Genomic DNA, 20531 nt, shown 5'->3' with positions numbered 1-20531 from the left:
TCTCCTGGTCTCCTCATCACTCTACATCTAGTGTAATGATCAGCATGTCCTCTGGTCTCCTCACTCTACATCTAGTGTAATGATCAGCATGTCTCCTGATCTCCTCACTCTACATCTAGTGTAATGATCAGCATGTCTCCTGGTCTCATCACTCTACATCTAGTGTAATGATCAGCATGTCTCCTGGTCCCCTCCTCACTCTACATCTAGTGTAATGATCAGCATGTCTCCTGGTCTCCTCACTCTACATCTAGTGTAATGATCAGCATGTCTCCTGGTCTCCTCCTCACTCTACATCTAGTGTAATGATCAGCATGTCTCCTGATCTCCTCACTCTACATCTAGTGTAATGATCAGCATGTCTCCTGGTCTCCTCACTGTACATCTAGTGTAATGATCAGCATGTCCCCTGGTCTCCTCACTCTACAGCTAGTGTAATGATCAGCATGTCTCCTGATCTCCTCACTCTACATCTAGTGTAAGGATCAGCATGTCTCCTGGTCTCCTCACTCTACAGCTAGTGTAATGATCAGCATGTCTCCTGATCTCCTCACTCTACATCTAGTGTAATGATCAGCATGTCACCTGGTCTCCTCACTCTACATCTAGTGTAATGATCAGCATGTCTCCTGGTCTCCTCACTCTACATCTAGTGTAATGATCAGCATGTCTCCTGGTCTCCTGACTCTACATCTAGTGTAATGATCACCATGTCTCCTGGTCTCCTCACTCTACATCTAGTGTAATGATCAGCATGTCTCCTGGTCTCCTCCTCACTCTACATCTAGTGTAATGATCAGCATGTCTCCTGGTCTCCTGACTCTACATCTAGTGTAATGATCACCATGTCTCCTGGTCTCCTCACTCTACATCTAGTGTAATGATCAGCAGGTCTCCTGGTCTCCTCCTCACTCTACATCTAGTGTAATGATCAGCATGTACCCTGGTCTCCTCACTCTACATCTAGTGTAATGATCAGCATGTCTCCTGGTCTCCTCACTCTACATCTAGTGTAATGATCAGCATGTCTCCTGATCTCCTCACTCTACATCTAGTGTAATGATCAGCATGTCTCCTGGTCTCCTCACTCTACATCTAGTGTAATGATCAGCATGTCTCCTGATCTCCTCACTCTACATCTAGTGTAATGATCAGCATGTCTCCTGGTCTCCTCCTCACTCTACATCTAGTGTAATGATCAGCATGTCTCCTGGTCTCCTCATCACTCTACATCTAGTGTAATGATCAGCATGTCCCCTGGTCTCCTCACTCTACATCTAGTGTAATGATCAGCATGTCTCCTGATCTCCTCACTCTACATCTAGTGTAATGATCAGCATGTCTCCTGGTCTCATCACTCTACATCTAGTGTAATGATCAGCATGTCTCCTGGTCCCCTCCTCACTCTACATCTAGTGTAATGATCAGCATGTCTCCTGGTCTCCTCACTCTACATCTAGTGTAATGATCAGCATGTCTCCTGGTCTCCTCACTCTACATCTAGTGTAATGATCAGCATGTCTCCTGGTCTCCTCACTCTACATCTAGTGTAATGATCAGCATGTCTCCTGGTCTCCACACTCTACATCTAGTGTAATGATCAGCATGTCTCCTGGTCTCCTCACTCTACATCTAGTGTAATAATCAGCATGTCTCCTGGTCTCCTCACTCTACATCTAGTGTAATGATCAGTATGTCTCCTGGTCTCCTCCTCACTCTACATCTAGTGTAATGATCAGCATGTCTCCTGGTCTCCTCACTCTACATCTAGTGTAATGATCAGCATGTCCCCTGGTCTCCTCACTCTACATCTAGTGTAATGATCAGCATGTCTCCTAGTCTCCTCCTCACTCTACATCTAGTGTAATGATCAGCATGTCTCCTGGTCTCCTCACTCTACATCTAGTGTAATGATCAGCATGTCTCCTGGTCTCCTTACTCTACATCTAGTGTAATGATCAGCATGTCTCCTGGTCTCCTGACTCTACATCTAGTGTAATGATCACCATGTCTCCTGGTCTCCTCACTCTACATCTAGTGTAATGATCACCATGTCTCCTGGTCTCCTCACTCTACATCTAGTGTAATGATCAGCATGTCTCCTGGTCTCCTCCTCACTCTACATCTAGTGTAATGATCAGCATGTCTCCTGGTCTCCTCCTCACTCTACATCTAGTGTAATGATCAGCATGTCTCCTGGTCTCCTCACTCTACATCTAGTGTAATGATCAGCATGTCTCCTGGTCTCCTCATCACTCTACATCTAGTGTAATGATCAGCATGTCCCCTGGTCTCCTCACTGTACATCTAGTGTAATGATCAGCATGTCTCCTGGTCTCCTCATCACTCTACATCTAGTGTAATGATCAGCATGTCTCCTGGTCTCCTCACTCTACATCTAGTGTAATGATCAGCATGTCTCCTGGTCTCCTCACTCTACATCTAGTGTAATGATCAGCATGTCACCTGGTCTTCTCATCACTCTACATCTAGTGTAATGATCAGCATGTCTCCTGGTCTCCTCCTCACTCTACATCTAGTGTAATGATCAGCATGTCTCCTGGTCTCCTCACTCTACATCTAGTGTAATGATCAGCATGTCTCCTGGTCTCCTCATCACTCTACATCTAGTGTAATGATCAGCACGTCTCCTGGTCTCCTCATCACTCTACATCTAGTGTAATGATCAGCATGTCCCCTGGTCTCCTCACTGTACATCTAGTGTAATGATCAGCATGTCTCCTGGTCTCCTCCTCACTCTACATCTAGTGTAATGATCAGCATGTCTCCTGGTCTCCTCACTCTACATCTAGTGTAATGATCAGCATGTCTCCTGGTCTCCTCATCACTCTACATCTAGTGTAATGATCAGCATGTCCCCTGGTCTCCTCACTGTACATCTAGTGTAATGATCAGCATGTCTCCTGGTCTCCTCCTCACTCTACATCTAGTGTAATGATCATCATGTCTCCTGGTCTCCTCACTCTACATCTAGTGTAATGATCAGCATGTCTCCTGGTCTCCTCCTCACTCTACATCTAGTGTAATGATCAGAATGTCTCCTGGTCTCCTCACTCTACATCTAGTGTAATGATCAGCATGTCTCCTGGTCTCCTCACTCTACATCTAGTGTAATGATCAGCATGTCTCCTCACTCTACATCTAGTGTAATGATCAGCATGTCTCCTGGTCTCCTCACTCTACATCTAGTGTAATGATCAGCATGTCTCCTGGTCTCCTCACTCTACATCTAGTGTAATGATCAGCATGTCTCCTGGTCTCATCACTCTACATCTAGTATAATGATCAGCATGTCTCCTGGTCTCCTCCTCACTCTACATCTAGTGTAATGATCAGCACGTCTCCTGGTCTCCTCACTCTACATCTAGTGTAATGATCAGCATGTCTCCTGGTCCCCTCCTCACTCTACATCTAGTGTAATGATCAGCATGTCTCCTGGTCTCCTCCTCACTCTACATCTAGTGTAATGATCAGCATGTCTCCTGGTCTCCTCACTCTACATCTAGTGTAATGATCAGCATGTCTCCTGGTCTCCTCACTCTACATCTAGTGTAATGATCAGCATGTCTCCTGGTCTCCTCCTCACTCTACATCTAGTGTAATGATCAGCATGTCACCTGGTCTCCTCATCACTCTACATCTAGTGTAATGATCAGCATGTCTCCTGGTCTCATCACTCTACATCTAGTGTAATGATCAGCATGTCACCTGATCTCCTCACTCTACATCTAGTGTAATGATCAGCATGTCTCCTGGTCTCCTCACTCTACATCTAGTGTAATGATCAGCATGTCTCCTGGTCTCCTCACTCTACATCTAGTGTAATGATCAGCATGTCTCCTGGTCTCCTCACTGTACATCTAGTGTAATGATCAGCATGTCTCCTGGTCTCCTCCTCACTCTACATCTAGTGTAATGATCAGCATGTCTCCTGGTCTCCTCACTCTACATCTAGTGTAATGATCAGCATGTCTCCTGGTCTCCTCACTCCACATCTAGTGTAATGATCAGCATGTCTCCTGGTCTCCTCCTCACTCTACATCTAGTGTAATGATCAGTATGTCTCCTGGTCTCCTCACTCTACATCTAGTGTAATGATCAGCATGTCTCCTGGTCTCCTCCTCACTCTAAATCTAGTGTAATGATCAGCATGTCTCCTGGTCTCCTCCTCACTCTACATCTAGTGTAATGATCAGCATGTCTCCTGGTCTCCTCACTCTACATCTAGTGTAATGATCAGCATGTCTCCTGGTCTCCTCACTCTACATCTAGTGTAATGATCAGCATGTCCCCTGGTCTCCTCCTCACTCTACATCTAGTGTAATGATCAGCATGTCTCCTGGTCTCCTCACTCTACATCTAGTGTAATGATTAGCATGTCCCCTGGTCTCCTCACTCTACATCTAGTGTAATGATCAGCATGTCCCCTGGTCTCCTCACTCTACATCTAGTGTAATAATCAGCATGTCTCCTGGTCTCCTCCTCACTCTACATCTAGTGTAATGATCATCATGTCTCCTGGTCTCCCCACTCTACATCTAGTGTAATGATCAGCATGTCTCCTGGTCTCATCACTCTACATCTAGTGTAATGATCAGCATGTCTCCTGGTCTCCTCACTCTACATCTAGTGTAATGATCAGCATGTCTCCTGGTCTCCTCCTCACTCTACATCTAGTGTAATGATCAGCATGTCTCCTGGTCTCCTCCTCACTCTACATCTAGTGTAATGATCAGCATGTCTCCTGGTCTCCTCCTCACTCTACATCTAGTGTAATGATCATCATGTCTCCTGGTCTCCTCACTCTACATCTAGTGTAATGATCAGCATGTCTCCTGGTCTCCTCACTCTACATCTAGTGTAATGATCAGCATGTCTCCTGGTCTCATCACTCTACATCTAGTGTAATGATCAGCATGTCTCCTGGTCTCCTCACTCTACATCTAGTGTAATGATCAGCATGTCTCCTGGTCTCCTCACTCTACATCTAGTGTAATGATCAGCATGTCTCCTGGTCTCCTCCTCACTCTACATCTAGTGTAATGATCAGCATGTCTCCTGGTCTCCTCCTCACTCTACATCTAGTGTAATGATCAGCATGTCTCCTGGTCTCCTCCTCACTCTACATCTAGTGTAATGATCATCATGTCTCCTGGTCTCCCCACTCTACATCTAGTGTAATGATCAGCATGTCTCCTGGTCTCATCACTCTACATCTAGTGTAATGATCAGCATGTCTCCTGGTCTCCTCACTCTACATCTAGTGTAATGATCAGCATGTCTCCTGGTCTCCTCCTCACTCTACATCTAGTGTAATGATCAGCATGTCTCCTGGTCTCCTCCTCACTCTACATCTAGTGTAATGATCAGCATGTCTCCTGGTCTCCTCCTCACTCTACATCTAGTGTAATGATCATCATGTCTCCTGGTCTCCTCACTCTACATCTAGTGTAATGATCAGCATGTCTCCTGGTCTCCTCACTCTACATCTAGTGTAATGATCAGCATGTCTCCTGGTCTCCTCCTCACTCTACATCTAGTGTAATGATCAGCATGTCCCCTGGTCTCCTCACTCTACATCTAGTGTAATGATCAGCATGTCTCCTGGTCTCCTCACTCTACATCTAGTGTAATGATCAGCATGTCTCCTGGTCTCCTCCTCACTCTACATCTAGTGTAATGATCAGCATGTCTCCTGGTCTCCTCACTCTACATCTAGTGTAATGATCAGCATGTCTCCTGGTCTCCTCCTCACTCTACATCTAGTGTAATGATCAGCATGTCTCCTGGTCTCCTCACTCTACATCTAGTGTAATGATCAGCATGTCCCCTGGTCTCCTCACTCTACATCTAGTGTAATGATCAGCATGTCCCCTGGTCTCCTCACTCTACATCTAGTGTAATGATCAGCATGTCTCCTGGTCACATCACTCTACATCTAGTGTAATGATCAGCATGTCTCCTGGTCTCCTAACTCTACATCTAGTGTAATGATCAGCATGTCCCCTGGTCTCCTCCTCACTCTACATCTAGTGTAATGATCGGTATGTCTCCTGGTCTCCTCACTCTACATCTAGTGTAATGATCAGTATGTCCCCTGGTCTCCTGACTCTACATCTAGTGTAATGATCAGCATGTCTCCTGGTCTCCTCCTCACTCTACATCTAGTGTAATGATCAGCATGTCCCCTGGTCTCCTCACTCTACATCTAGTGTAATGATCATCATGTCCCCTGGTCTCCTCACTCTACATCTAGTGCAATGATCAGTATGTCCCCTGGTCTCCTCACTCTACATCTAGTGTAATGATCAGCATGTCTCCTGGTCTCCTCACTCTACATCTAGTGTAATGATCAGCATGTCACCTGGTCTCCTCACTCTACATCAAGTGTAATGATCAGCATGTCTCCTGGTCTCCTCACTCTCCATCAAGTGTAATGATCAGCATGTCTCCTGGTCTCCTCATCACTCTACATCTAGTGTAATGATTAGCATGACGTCTGGGCTCCTTTTTCCTCTCAAACCTTTGGATTATCCATATGTTCCCTAATCTTTTTCCTCTCAAGCCTTTGGGATTATTAGCATGTTCCTTGGTGTTCTTTTTTTTATAACGGCTAGTGTGGCTAGTTCCCATGTTTACTTCCATCCTCTACAAGCCCAGGTGATGATTAGTAAGTCTCCTGGTGTCCTCCAAGTCCTCATTCCACAAGCCTGTTTAATTATCATCTTTTTTTCCCTCACACATAGCAGCTGGTCCCTGGTGGTTGAAGCAGACACTCACCATTGAGGTTGTCTGTAGCAAGTAGGGATTGTCCAAAGTTAGGACCTACTTCTAGAGAGAGACATGGACTTATTCAGTGGTCTTCATAGGCTTCCACATCCAGCTCCACAACCACAAGGCATCCGAGCAATAGATTTCTGCTGCATTTTGCCCCTCTACGGCTGAGATAAGCCCCTTCTTCCTTTGGTGCTGCCCCTCCTCACCTGTCCCCATGTCTTCTCTCCTGCTCTATGGATCTACATGGGGTGATCTGAAGTTCTGATGAATATGTTGCCAAATTATTCACCGATTTTACAAAGCATGTATCACATCGTCGCCGGCTCTCGGAGACGCTCCATTAAACTTTCTGCAAAGTTTTGTTAAGAATTGCAGCAGTCGGATCTGTCAGATTCTCGCTGTTGTGTAAATAGTAGGGAATAATTAGTAGAATCTGACATTGTTAACGGCACCGGGTGTTCTGCCGGCTGATGATTCGGTTCTGTGACTCTCACTAATTAGCCACATGTGACAGCGCTTTATTAGGACACGTCTGATAAAGTTATATTCTCCCAGGAGTCCACGGAACGAATATCTGTATCATAAAAAAAAAACAGTGTGATACGACAGATGAGAAAGAGGTAATAAACAACCGCATGGCATGTCTGATAATGAAAAGTAAAGGACAAATACATGATAATGAGCAGCAGAGATCCAAACAGAACATCTCCACCACCATGCTTTACACTGCTGGTACCAAGTTCTCTTGATGAAATGGTTTCTGTGGGGCTCACATGTGTTCTTGTTTGATGGTTACATAACTGTCTCCTGTCCAGAGCCTGGCTCCATAATACTCCTCCTGGCACTACCTAGCTAGGCAATATATGTGCCCCTCTCTAGAGGTCACCTCATGCGTGTCATCTCAGTAATGTTGAAAGCTTTCGGCGCACCATGTGGTCAGGAGAGGTATTACATGTAACACTTATCACTGGTTCTATCACATAACAGCGCACCATGTGGTCAGGAGCAGTATTACATGTAACACTTATCACTGGTTCTATCACATAACAGCGCACCATGTGGTCAGGAGCGGTATTACATGTAACACTTATCACTGGTTCTATCACATAACAGCGCACCATGTGGTCAGGAGCGGTATTACATGTAACACTTATCACTGGTTCTATCACATAACAGTGCACCATGTGGTCAGGAGCGGTATTACATGTAACACTTATCACTAGTTCTATCACATAACAGCGCACCATGTGGTCAGGAGCGGTATTACATGTAATACTTATCACTGGTTCTATCACATAACAGCACACCATGTGGTCAGGAGCGGTGTTACATGTAACACTTATCACTGGTTCTATCACATAACAGCACACCATGTGGTCAGGAGTGGTATTACATGTAACACTTATCACTGGTTCTATCACATAACAGCACACCATGTGGTCAGGAGCGGTATTACATGTAACACTGATCACTGGTTCTATCACATAACAGCGCACCATGTGGTCAGGAGCGGTATTACATGTAACACTTATCACTGGTTCTATCACATAACAGCACACCATGTGGTCAGGAGCGGTATTACCTGTAACACTTATCACTGGGTCTATCACATATCAGCACACCATGTGGTCAGGAGCGGTATTACATGTAACACTTATCACTGGTTCTATCACATAACAGCGCACCATGTGGTCAGGAGCAGTATTACATGTAACACTTATCACTGGTTCTATCACATAACAGCGCACCATGTGGTCAGGAGCGGTATTACATGTAACACTTATCACTAGTTCTATCACATAACAGCGCACCATGTGGTCAGGAGCGGTATTACATGTAATACTTATCACTGGTTCTATCACATAACAGCACACCATGTGGTCAGGAGCGGTGTTACATGTAACACTTATCACTGGTTCTATCACATAACAGCGCACCATGTGGTCAGGAGTGGTATTACATGTAACACTTATCACTGGTTCTATCACATAACAGCGCACCATGTGGTCAGGAGCAGTATTACATGTAACACTTATCACTGGTTCTATCACATAACAGCGCACCATGTGGTCAGGAGTGGTATTACATGTAACACTTATCACTGGTTCTATCACATAACAGCGCACCATGTGGTCAGGAGTGGTATTACATGTAACACTTATCACTGGTTCTATCACATAACAGCGCACCATGTGGTCAGGAGCAGTATTACATGTAACACTTATCACTGGTTCTATCACATAACAGCGCACCATGTGGTCAGGAGCAGTATTACATGTAACACTTATCACTGGTTCTATCACATAACAGCGCACCATGTGGTCAGGAGTGGTATTACATGTAACACTTATCACTGGTTCTATCACATAACAGCACACCATGTGGTCAGGAGCGGTATTACATGTAACACTTATCACTGGTTCTATCACATAACAGCACACCATGTGGTCAGGAGCAGTATTACATGTAACACTTATCACTGGTTCTATCACATAACAGTACACCATGTGGTCAGGAGCGGTATTACATGTAACACTTATCACTGGTTCTATCACATAACAGCGCACCATGTGGTCAGGAGCAGTATTACATGTAACACTTATCACTGGTTCTATCACATAACAGCGCACCATGTGGTCAGGAGCAGTATTACATGTAACACTTATCACTGGTTCTATCACATAACAGCGCACCATGTGGTCAGGAGCGGTATTACATGTAACACTTATCACTAGTTCTATCACATAACAGCGCACCATGTGGTCAGGAGCGGTATTACATGTAATACTTATCACTGGTTCTATCACATAACAGCACACCATGTGGTCAGGAGCGGTGTTACATGTAACACTTATCACTGGTTCTATCACATAACAGCGCACCATGTGGTCAGGAGTGGTATTACATGTAACACTTATCACTAGTTCTATCACATAACAGCGCACCATGTGGTCAGGAGCGGTATTACATGTAATACTTATCACTGGTTCTATCACATAACAGCACACCATGTGGTCAGGAGCGGTGTTACATGTAACACTTATCACTGGTTCTATCACATAACAGCGCACCATGTGGTCAGGAGTGGTATTACATGTAACACTTATCACTGGTTCTATCACATAACAGCACACCATGTGGTCAGGAGTGGTATTACATGTAACACTTATCACTGGTTCTATCACATAACAGCACACCATGTGGTCAGGAGCGGTATTACATGTAACACTGATCACTGGTTCTATCACATAACAGCGCACCATGTGGTCAGGAGCGGTATTACATGTAACACTTATCACTGGTTCTATCACATAACAGCACACCATGTGGTCAGGAGCGGTATTACCTGTAACACTTATCACTGGGTCTATCACATATCAGCACACCATGTGGTCAGGAGCGGTATTACATGTAACACTTATCACTGGTTCTATCACATAACAGCGCACCATGTGGTCAGGAGCGGTATTACATGTAACACTTATCACTGGTTCTATCACATAACAGCACACCATGTGGTCAGGAGCGGTGTTACATGTAACACTTATCACTGGTTCTATCACATAACAGCGCACCATGTGGTCAGGAGCGGTATTACATGTAACACTTATCACTGGTTCTATCACATAACAGCACACCATGTGGTCAGGAGCGGTGTTACATGTAACACTTATCACTGGTTCTATCACATAACAGCACAGCATGTGGTCAGGAGCGGTATTACATGTAACACTTATCACTGGTTCTATCACATAACAGCACACCATGTGGTCAGGAGCGGTATTACATGTAACACTGATCACTGGTTCTATCACATAACAGCGCACCATGTGGTCAGGAGCGGTATTACATGTAACACTGATCACTGGTTCTATCACATAACAGCACACCATGTGGTCAGGAGCGGTATTACATGTAACACTTATCACTGGTTCTATCACATAACAGCACACCATGTGGTCAGGAGCGGTATTACATGTAACACTTATCACTGGTTCTATCACATAACAGCACACCATGTGGTCAGGAGCGGTATTACATGTAACACTGATCACTGGTTCTATCACATAACAGCGCACCATGTGGTCAGGAGCGGTATTACATGTAACACTTATCACTGGTTCTATCACATAACAGCACTCCATGTGGTCAGGAGCGGTATTACATGTAACACTTATCACTGGTTCTATCACAAAACAGCACACCATGTGGTCAGGAGCGGTATTACATGTAACACTTATCACTGGTTCTATCACATAACAGCACATCATGTGGTCAGGAGCGGTATTACATGTAACGCTTATCACTGATTCTATCACATAACAGCGCACCATGTGGTCAGGAGCGGTATTACATGTAACACTGATCACTGGTTCTATCACATAACAGCGCACCATGTGGTCAGGAGCGGTATTACATGTAACACTTATCACTGGTTCTATCACATAACAGCACTCCATATGGTCAGGAGCGGTATTACATGTAACACTTATCACTGGTTCTATCACATAACAGCACACCATGTGGTCAGGAGCGGTATTACATGTAACATTTATCACTGGTTCTATCACATAACAGCACACCATGTGGTCAGGAGCGATATTACATGTAACACTTATCACTGGTTCTATCACATAACAGCACACCATGTGGTCAGGAGCGGTATCACATGTAACACTTATCACTGGTTCTATCACATAACAGCACACCATGTGGTCAGGAGCGGTATTACATGTAACACTGATCACTGGTTCTATCACATAACAGCGCACCATGTGGTCAGGAGCGGTATTACATGTAACACTGATCACTGGTTCTATCACATAACAGCGCACCATGTGGTCAGGAGCGGTATTACATGTAACACTTATCACTGGTTCTATCACATAACAGCGCACCATGTGGTCAGGAGCGGTATTACATGTAACACTTATCACTGGTTCTATCACATAACAGCACACCATGTGGTCAGGAGCGGTATTACATATAACACTTATCACTGGTTCTATCACATAACAGCGCACCATGTGGTCAGGAGCGGTATTACATGTAACACTTATCACTGGTTCTATCACATAACAGCGCACCATGTGGTCAGGAGCGGTATTACATGTAACACTTATCACTGGTTCTATCACATAACAGCACACCATGTGGTCAGGAGTGGTATTACATGTAACACTGATCACTGGTTCTATCACATAACAGCACACCATGTGGTCAGGAGCGGTATTACATGTAACACTTATCACTGGTTCTATCACATAACAGCACACCATGTGGTCAGGAGTGGTATTACATGTAACACTGATCACTGGTTCTATCACATAACAGCACACCATGTGGTCAGGAGCGGTATTACATGTAACACTGATCACTGGTTCTATCACATAACAGCACACCATGTGGTCAGGAGCGGTATTACATGTAACACTTATCACTGGTTCTATCACATAACAGCACACCATGTGGTCAGAAGCGGTATTACATGTAACACTTATCACTGGTTCTATCACATAACAGCGCACCATGTGGTCAGGAGCGGTATTACATGTAACACTGATCACTGGTTCTATCACATAACAGCACACCATGTGGTCAGGAGCGGTATTACATGTAACACTTATCACTGGCTCTATCACATAACAGCACACCATGTGGTCAGGAGCGGTATTACATGTAACACTTATCACTGGTTCTATCACATAACAGCACACCATGTGGTCAGGAGCGGTATTACATGTAACACTTATCACTGGTTCTATCACATAACAGCGCACCATGTGGTCAGGAGCAGTATTACATGTAACACTTATCACTGGTTCTATCACATAACAGCGCACCATGTGGTCAGGAGCGGTATTACATGTAACACTTATCACTGGTTCTATCACATAACAGCGCACCATGGGGTCAGGAGCAGTATTACACGTAACACTTATCACTGGTTCTATCACATAACAGCACACCATGTGGTCAGGAGCGGTATTACATGTAACACTTATCACTGGTTCTATCACATAACAGCGCACCATGTGGTCAGGAGCGGTATTACATGTAACACTTATCACTGGTTCTATCACATAACAGCGCACCATGGGGTCAGGAGCAGTATTACATGGGCATATTACTACAGGACAAGGACCTGGATGGGCACATTACTATACGATAAGGACCTGAATGGGCACATTAATACAGGATAAGGACAGTAAAAAAGCAAAGTAACCGTGTGACTCCGCGATCATCAATGACCAGGATCTGTATCTGCCGGGGATCTGCGCACAATGCCGGAGTGATACAATCAGTAATGTGAACACATTCCGATCCGGCAGCCTCGTGGAGCGGAGGATAAATGCCGGCTCTGCCTCCCTCCACCCCCCGCTCCCTGCAGTCACACTTTATCCTGTTTATGGCCGTGTAGACATTTGGACATTGTATTTTGTTAGCATTTAATGGACCTTGCTAAAAGTGAAGCGGCTAAAATTGAAAATAATGTCGGTCAGCGGTGTGCACCGAGCAGCAGTTATCCGGGCGGCGGCTGGGTGCACGCTACGTCCTCACGCGGGATCACAATAATGTCTGGTGATGGAATTACACATTTTATAGTCAATGTTTCTATCTGCTCCACCGCGGTGGTCATCAGCGGCCCCCGAGTGATGCCGGAACGTGAGTATGTCTGAGGTTGGAATACCCTATTAACAGGAATTTATAGCCTTCAAGTGTTCATTTTCTTAGAAGAAGTCATCGATATATTGGTGGCGGTCCAGCACCCATCGCCCCCTCTAATTCTGCACAGTGTACATTGATTGCCGTGCTGAGCACATTCATCAAGACCCGCGATTTTCATGCTTTCCTCGTTATGAATTCTGAGCATCTGACAAATGGCGAGTGCCTCCATGCACCGTGCCAGAAATCTTACGCCAGTCAATGACCAGAATAAGAGTTCTGCCATAGAATGTGTAATCCATGCGGAGCTGCGGTGTCTCGCTGACCGTGCCCTCATCCAGCCCCTTTGGGTATAGCTGGCAAATTGGTGTGTAAACAATAATAGTCGCTAAATATCTTCAAGTTTTGCCAAAATATTGCAATTTTCAAAGCCGTTTACACCAGAATTCTGGCAAAATTGCTTTAAATAATAGGAGTTTTAGTGCGGCGTTATGGAGCATCCTCGTCAAAGGGGATGTCACCGCGCAGTGCGAATCAGGGGATGTCCCCGCGCAGTGCGGATCAGGGAAAGACACTGCGCAGTGCGGATCAGGGGATGTCACCGCGCAGTGCGGATCAGGTGATGTCCCCGCGCAGTGCAGATCAGGTGATGTCCCCGCGCAGTGCGGATCAGGGGATGACACCGCGCAGTGCGGATCAGGGGATGACACCGCGCAGTGCAGATCAGGGGATGTCACCGCGCAGTGCAGATCAGGGGATGACACCGCGCAGTGCGGATCAGGGGATGTCACCGCGCAGTGCGGATCAGGGGATGTCACCGCGCAGTGCGGATCAGGGGATGTCACCGCGCAGTGCAGATCAGGGGATGACACCGCGCAGTGGGGATCAGGGGATGTCACCGCGCAGTGCGGATCAGGGGATGTCACCGCGCAGTGCAGATCAGGGGATGTCACCGCGCAGTGCAGATCAGGGAATGTCACCGTGCAGTGCGGATCAGGGGATGACACCGCGCAGTGCGGATCAGGGGATGTCACCGCGCAGTGCGGATCAGGGGATGTCACCGCGCAGTGCGGATCAGGGGATGACACCGTGCAGTGCGGATCAGGGGATGACACCGCGCAGTGCGGATCAGGGGATGACACCGCGCAGTGCGGATCAGGGGATGTCACCGCGCAGTGCGTATCAGGGGATGTCACCGCGCAGTGCGGATCAGGGGATGTCACCGCGCAGTGCGGATCAGGGGATGTCACCACACAGTGCGGATCAGGGGATGTCACCGCGCAGTGCAGATCAGGAGATGTCACCGTGTAGTGCGGATCAGGGGATGTTACCGCGCAGTGCGGATCAGGGGATATCACCGCGCAGTGTGGATCAGGGGATGTCACCGCGCAGTGCAGATCAGGGGATGTCACCACACAGTGTGGATCAGGGGATGTCACCGCGCAGTGCGGATCAGGGGATGTCACCGCGCAGTGCAGATCAGGGGATGTCACCACACATGTCACCGCGCAGTGCGGATCAGGGGATGTCACCCGTGCAGTGCGGATCAGGGGATGTCACCGCGCAGTGCGGATCAGGGGATGTCACCGCGCAGTGCGGATCAGAGGATGTCACCGCGCAGTGCGGATCAGGGGATGTCACCTCACAGTGCGGATCAGGAGATGTCACCGCGCAGTGCGGATCAGGGGATGTCACCGCGCAGTGCGGATCAGGGGATGTCACCTGACAGTGCGGATCAGGGGATGTCACCGCGCAGTGTTGGGAGGACGGTGCCGGTCAGGGGGTTCCCTGTGGTATTTCAGCACTGCAACAAAGCTTCTCCATGATAATCTCGGGGTACACATGGCTAGTAGGAGGCCTTATACATGAATTAGAGGAAAACCCCACTCTACACTACTGCTACTATACAGTAGAACACGTGCAGCACTTACAAACGCTTTTCTGTTGAGCTTGTAAGCGCTGTCTTGGAGCCGGCTAGGATCTGTGAGGAGCCGTTGCCTCCTATTCCCGCTGAGTGCTTACAAGCTAGGTGGCAGTGGTGGTCGGTCTCTTAGGCAATGAGCTGTAAACAAACAAAAGTTTTTATATCTCAAAAAGAGCCCTAAATGTTCTTAACCCGTAAATTGTAAAAGTTCTTGCTTTTACGAGCCCCATCCGAAAATATCATCTGTGAGGATGGAAATAACCCAATAAATGATGGCACATCACAGTACACAATAACCGGTGTGGATCTCCTGCGCTACGTCAGCACCTCGGCCCCCGGAACTGGAAACCCACCGCCCTTGGCATCGATCCATAGATAGAGGATGGGAAGCAGCATGCGAGGCGTCCCCGATATTTGGGTAATTCAGGTAAGAGAAGACTTCATCCAACAAGTGTTATTCTTCGTCTTCTTCGGGGAGGGATCCGGAGCCCTGTGAGTTAAGGACCATGGAGAGCAGCGAGGAGGAAAGCGGCTCCATCGTCCCGGCCAAAACTTCTGAGACCGCCACACGTCCCCATATTCTGCCTCTTCACAGCTTGTTGCTCTTTTCTATGGTTTCTATGGTTACTGACAATTACAATTATAAACATTCCGTCAGTTGTTACATTCTATTGACAAATCCATGAAGCTTCTGTAAACTGAATATTCCCACCTCTGCCCCCGATTTCTCCAGACTCCGCCCTTCGCCCCGGCGGCCGGATATTGACTTCTTCTTACATTTATCTTGTTTTTATTTATTTTTACCCCCTTCCTAACCGTTTACATCAAAGAGAAGCCCGGCTGCAATTTTGCTAGATTTGGCACTAACGAATCATAAAAATAAATGTTAATTCGGACCCATCTGTAGGGAGAACGGCTCCTGACAATATGGTTTTGTTTTTTTTAATCGACAGCTTAGCGGCCCCCGGAGATATTAACCCATTTTATCCAAAACTAGATAATGTCTCCGGGGCCTCTGAGTATTTTATTAATAGCCACAATAGAAATCGTAGTGGATTTTATATTTTTTTTATCACAAGGAATTGAAGTAGAGGGGACGCGCCTGTAATACGGAGGCTCCTGGGCTCCCCGGTGTGAGATCTGGTTCTCTAAAGGGTAAAATGAGAGGAGCGACTGTCTCTATAATTCTGCTACATTGTTTCCTTTGTTACATGTATCGGGTGTTTGGTTACATTGTGACGTCTGTCGTGTCATCGGTCCTTCTGCCTTTATTTCCTTCCATAGAGATATGAGCAGATCCATTCATAGAGTTCATTATGAATTTACCAAAAAAAGTAACGATTCCGGCAAAACTAAGAAACATTTATATTTTATTTGCACAAATCCAACAAAAAGGGCAGGCAGCCCGGCCGCTGTCGTCTTTCTGTAAATTAATGAAACGCATTATACTCACCTGTCCCCCTCGCTATTTGTGCTGCCCGGGCCGCTCAGCAGACTTCCGGAGCTGCGCTCAGTGATTGGCCTCACATGGGGCAACAGACGGTGACGCATATTGCTACCATGTCTTTTTATGGCAATTTTGGCACTCTTGACTTCTTACTGATTTTATTAGAACAGAATCAAACCTGCCGGACGAAAAAAAACCGGACAAAAAAAAATAACCTGACGGATGAAACGAACCTGCCGAGGGAATCGAACCTGCCAGGACTGGAACCTGCCGAGGAAATCGAACCTGCCAAGGGAATCGAACCTGCCGGAGGAATGGAACCTGCCGAGGGAATCGAACCTGCCGGAGGAATCGAACCTGCCGAGGGTATCGAACCTGCCGAGGGAATGGAACCTGCCGAGGGAATCGAACCTGCCGAGGGAATGGAACCTGCCGAGGGAATGGAACCTGCCGAGGGAATCGAACCTGCCGGAGGAATAGAACCTGCCGAGGGAATCGAACCTGCCGGAGGAATGGAGCCTGCCGAGGGAATCGAACCTGCCGGAGGAATGGAGCCTGCCGAGGGAATCGAACCTGCCGGAGGAATGGAACCTGCCGAGGAAATCGAACCTGCCGGAGGAATGGAACCTGCCGAGGGAATCGAACCTGCCGGAGGAATGGAACCTGCCGGAGGAATGGAACCTGCCGGAGGAATGGAACTTGCCGGAGGAATGGAACTTGCCGGAGGAATGGAACCTGCCGGAGGAATTGAACCTGCCGGAGGAATCGAACCTGCCGGAGGAATCGAACCTGCCGGAGGAATCGAACCTGCCGGAGGAATGGAACCTGCCGAGGGAATCGAACCTGCCGGAGGAATGGAACCTGCCGAGGGAATGGAACCTGCCGGAGGAATGGAACCTGCCGGAGGAATGGAACTTGCCGGGGGAATGGAACCTGCCGGAGGAATTGAACCTGCCGGAGGAATCGAACCTGCTGGAGGAATTGAACCTGCCGGAGGAATGGAACCTGCCGAGGGAATCGAACCTGCTGGAGGAATGGAACCTGCCGGAGGAATGGAACTTGCCGGAGGAATCGAACCTGCCGGAGGAATCGAACCTGTCGGAGGAATCGAACCTGCCGGAGGAATGGAACCTGCCGGAGGAATGGAGCCTGCCGAGGGAATCGAACCTGCCGAGGGAATGGAACCTGCCGAGGGAATGGAACCTGCCGAGGGAATCGAACCTGCCGGAGGAATGGAACCTGCCGAGGGAATCGAACCTGCCGGAGGAATGGAACCTGCCGGAGGAATGGAACCTGCCGGAGGAATGGAACCTGCCGGAGGAATGGAACTTGCCGGAGGAATGGAACCTGCCGGAGGAATTGAACCTGCCGGAGGAATCGAACCTGCCGGAGGAATCGAACCTGCCGGAGGAATCGAACCTGCCGGAGGAATGGAACCTGCCGAGGGAATCGAACCTGCCGGAGGAATGGAACCTGCCGAGGGAATGGAACCTGCCGGAGGAATGGAACCTGCCGGAGGAATGGAACTTGCCGGGGGAATGGAACCTGCCGGAGGAATTGAACCTGCCGGAGGAATCGAACCTGCTGGAGGAATTGAACCTGCCGGAGGAATGGAACCTGCCGAGGGAATCGAACCTGCTGGAGGAATGGAACCTACCGGGCGAATCGAACCTGCCGGAGGAATGGAACCTGCCGAGGGAATCGAACCTGCTGGAGGAATCGAACCTGCCGGAGGACGCGAACCTGCCGGGGGTGGGGGCTGGGGTCGAACCTGCCGGGGGGGGGGGGATCGAACCTGCCGGAGGAATGGACCCTGCCGGAGGAATGGACCCTTCCGGAGGAATGGACCCTGCCGGAGGAATGGAACTTGCCGGAGGAATGGAACTTGCCGGAGGAATCGAACCTGCCGGAGGAATCGAACCTGCCGGAGGAATCGAACCTGCCGGAGGAATGGAACCTGCCGGAGGAATCTAACCTGCCGGAGGAATGGAACCTGCCGGAGGAATGGAACCTGCCGGAGGAATGGAATCTGCCGGACAAACCAAACCTGCCGGAGGAATCGAACCTGCCAGAGGAATCGAACCTGCCGGAGGAATGGAACCTGCCGGAGGAATCGAACCTGCTGGAGGAATGGAACCTGCCGGAGGAATTGAACCTGCTGGAGGAATGGAACCTGCCGGGCAAATCAAACCTGCCAGAAGAATCTAACCTGCCGGAGGAATGGAACCTCCCGGAGGAATGGAACCTGCCGGAGGAATGGAATCTGCCGGACAAACCAACCCTGCCGGAGGAATCGAACCTGCCGGACGACTCGAACCTACCGGAGGAATCAAAACTGCCGGGAGAATCGAACCTGCCGAGGGAATCGAACCTGCTGGAGGAATGGAACCTGCCGGAGGAATCAAATCTGCTGGATGAAACGAACCTGCCGGGGGACTCGAACCTGCCAGAGGAATCAAACCTGCTGGGGTAATCAAACCTGCCAGAGGAATCGAACTTACCAGAGGAATCGAAACTGCCGGGGGAATCGAACCTGCCAAGTGCATCGAACCTGCCGGACGAATCGAAACTGCCGGAGGAATCAAACGTGCGAAACGAAACAATCCTGGATTTTGGGAAACTCATTAATTTCTAGTAATAGATCATAGACACCAATATCTGGAATGTTGTTCTCCAGCACCTCCTATAGATAAAAAGCCAGAGGCAGTCATATCATTGATGTAACTACCGTGACTGCCCAGGGGTCCAATGTTGCATTTTGATGAGCTCCTGGGCTACACAGGGCCCCTATATTGTTCTTGCACAGGGGCCGCTTTCTGTCTGTGCTCATGAGAGTGAAAAGTAATGGAGTCTCGGAAGAGTGTAGAATCTGGGAACATCCCACAAATCCGCTTGTATGGTGTGAGGTTCCTCAGAAGACGTTCCGGGGTCACAGCGGTGAGTGCTCTGATGGGGTTGTGTTGTGTTGTAGGTTTGGCCCCCTCTATGTGTCCGGCCGGGGCCCGGAGGTGATTGCTCGGACCATGTGAAGCATTCAGGAGGCCGTTCCCCGTCTATTCTTCGTCCCCAGGTCACCTTTCTGGATTCTCAGTCACGTCTCGGCCTGAGCCGCTCGTTGGGATGAGACTTTTTCCCTTTGTAATTATTTTTCCCATTTCCACCTCTCTGATTTCTTGTCTACAATTTGTTTCATTCTCACTGATTAACTTAAGACATAAGTGAAACTTTAACAGGCAGAACCGAGAGCGAGAAGGAGAAGAGCATAATGAACAGGAGGAGGGGGAGGGTAAGACGCGGGGGAGGGGAGGGCAAGACGAGGGGGATTCACATACAATGAGGCTGAAAATAAAAAAACAGCTCGGAGGGTTTTCATCATTTTGAAGCTCGAAAATTCTGATATAAAGACTATGGGAGGATGTAAAACACGACCGCGCACGAGCATTTTAATTTTTTTTCCCATAAGTTTTTTCTAATAGGATAAAATGTATCAAAAAAGTAAACATCAGAAAAAATTTAAAAAAAGTTTAAAATTTGTTTAAAAACATTAAAAATGACCCATCCCCAAGTTTTAGTGAAGAAGCTGGAAGAACAAGAGCCAAAGTCACTAAAAATCTGCGTGAGAAATCTGATGTGCGCCTTCACCAGATACGTTACCCCCACCTGGGGCGTCCATTTCTAGCGGGTGGGGTTGGATCC

At 47.8% G+C, this 20531-nt stretch overlaps 1 long non-coding RNA gene across 1 annotated transcript; it reads right to left on the bottom strand.

Annotated features, from left to right (window-relative positions):
• Positions 1-7189: 7189 nt before the first annotated feature.
• On the bottom strand, positions 7190-15981 carry LOC142302839 (uncharacterized). The gene is made up of 3 exons (XR_012752973.1): positions 15742-15981; positions 15396-15526; positions 7190-7372 (listed from the first exon to the last, which is right to left on the bottom strand). It is a non-coding gene; the product is annotated as an uncharacterized LOC142302839 (long non-coding RNA).
• Between the last annotated feature and the right edge of the window lie 4550 nt (positions 15982-20531).

This window comes from Anomaloglossus baeobatrachus, chromosome 1 (genome assembly GCF_048569485.1).
Source record: "Anomaloglossus baeobatrachus isolate aAnoBae1 chromosome 1, aAnoBae1.hap1, whole genome shotgun sequence".
In the NCBI taxonomy this organism is placed as follows: domain Eukaryota; kingdom Metazoa; phylum Chordata; class Amphibia; order Anura; family Aromobatidae; genus Anomaloglossus; species Anomaloglossus baeobatrachus.
The sequence above is the reverse complement of the archived record's forward strand: the minus strand, read 5'-3'. Positions and strand labels throughout refer to the sequence as shown.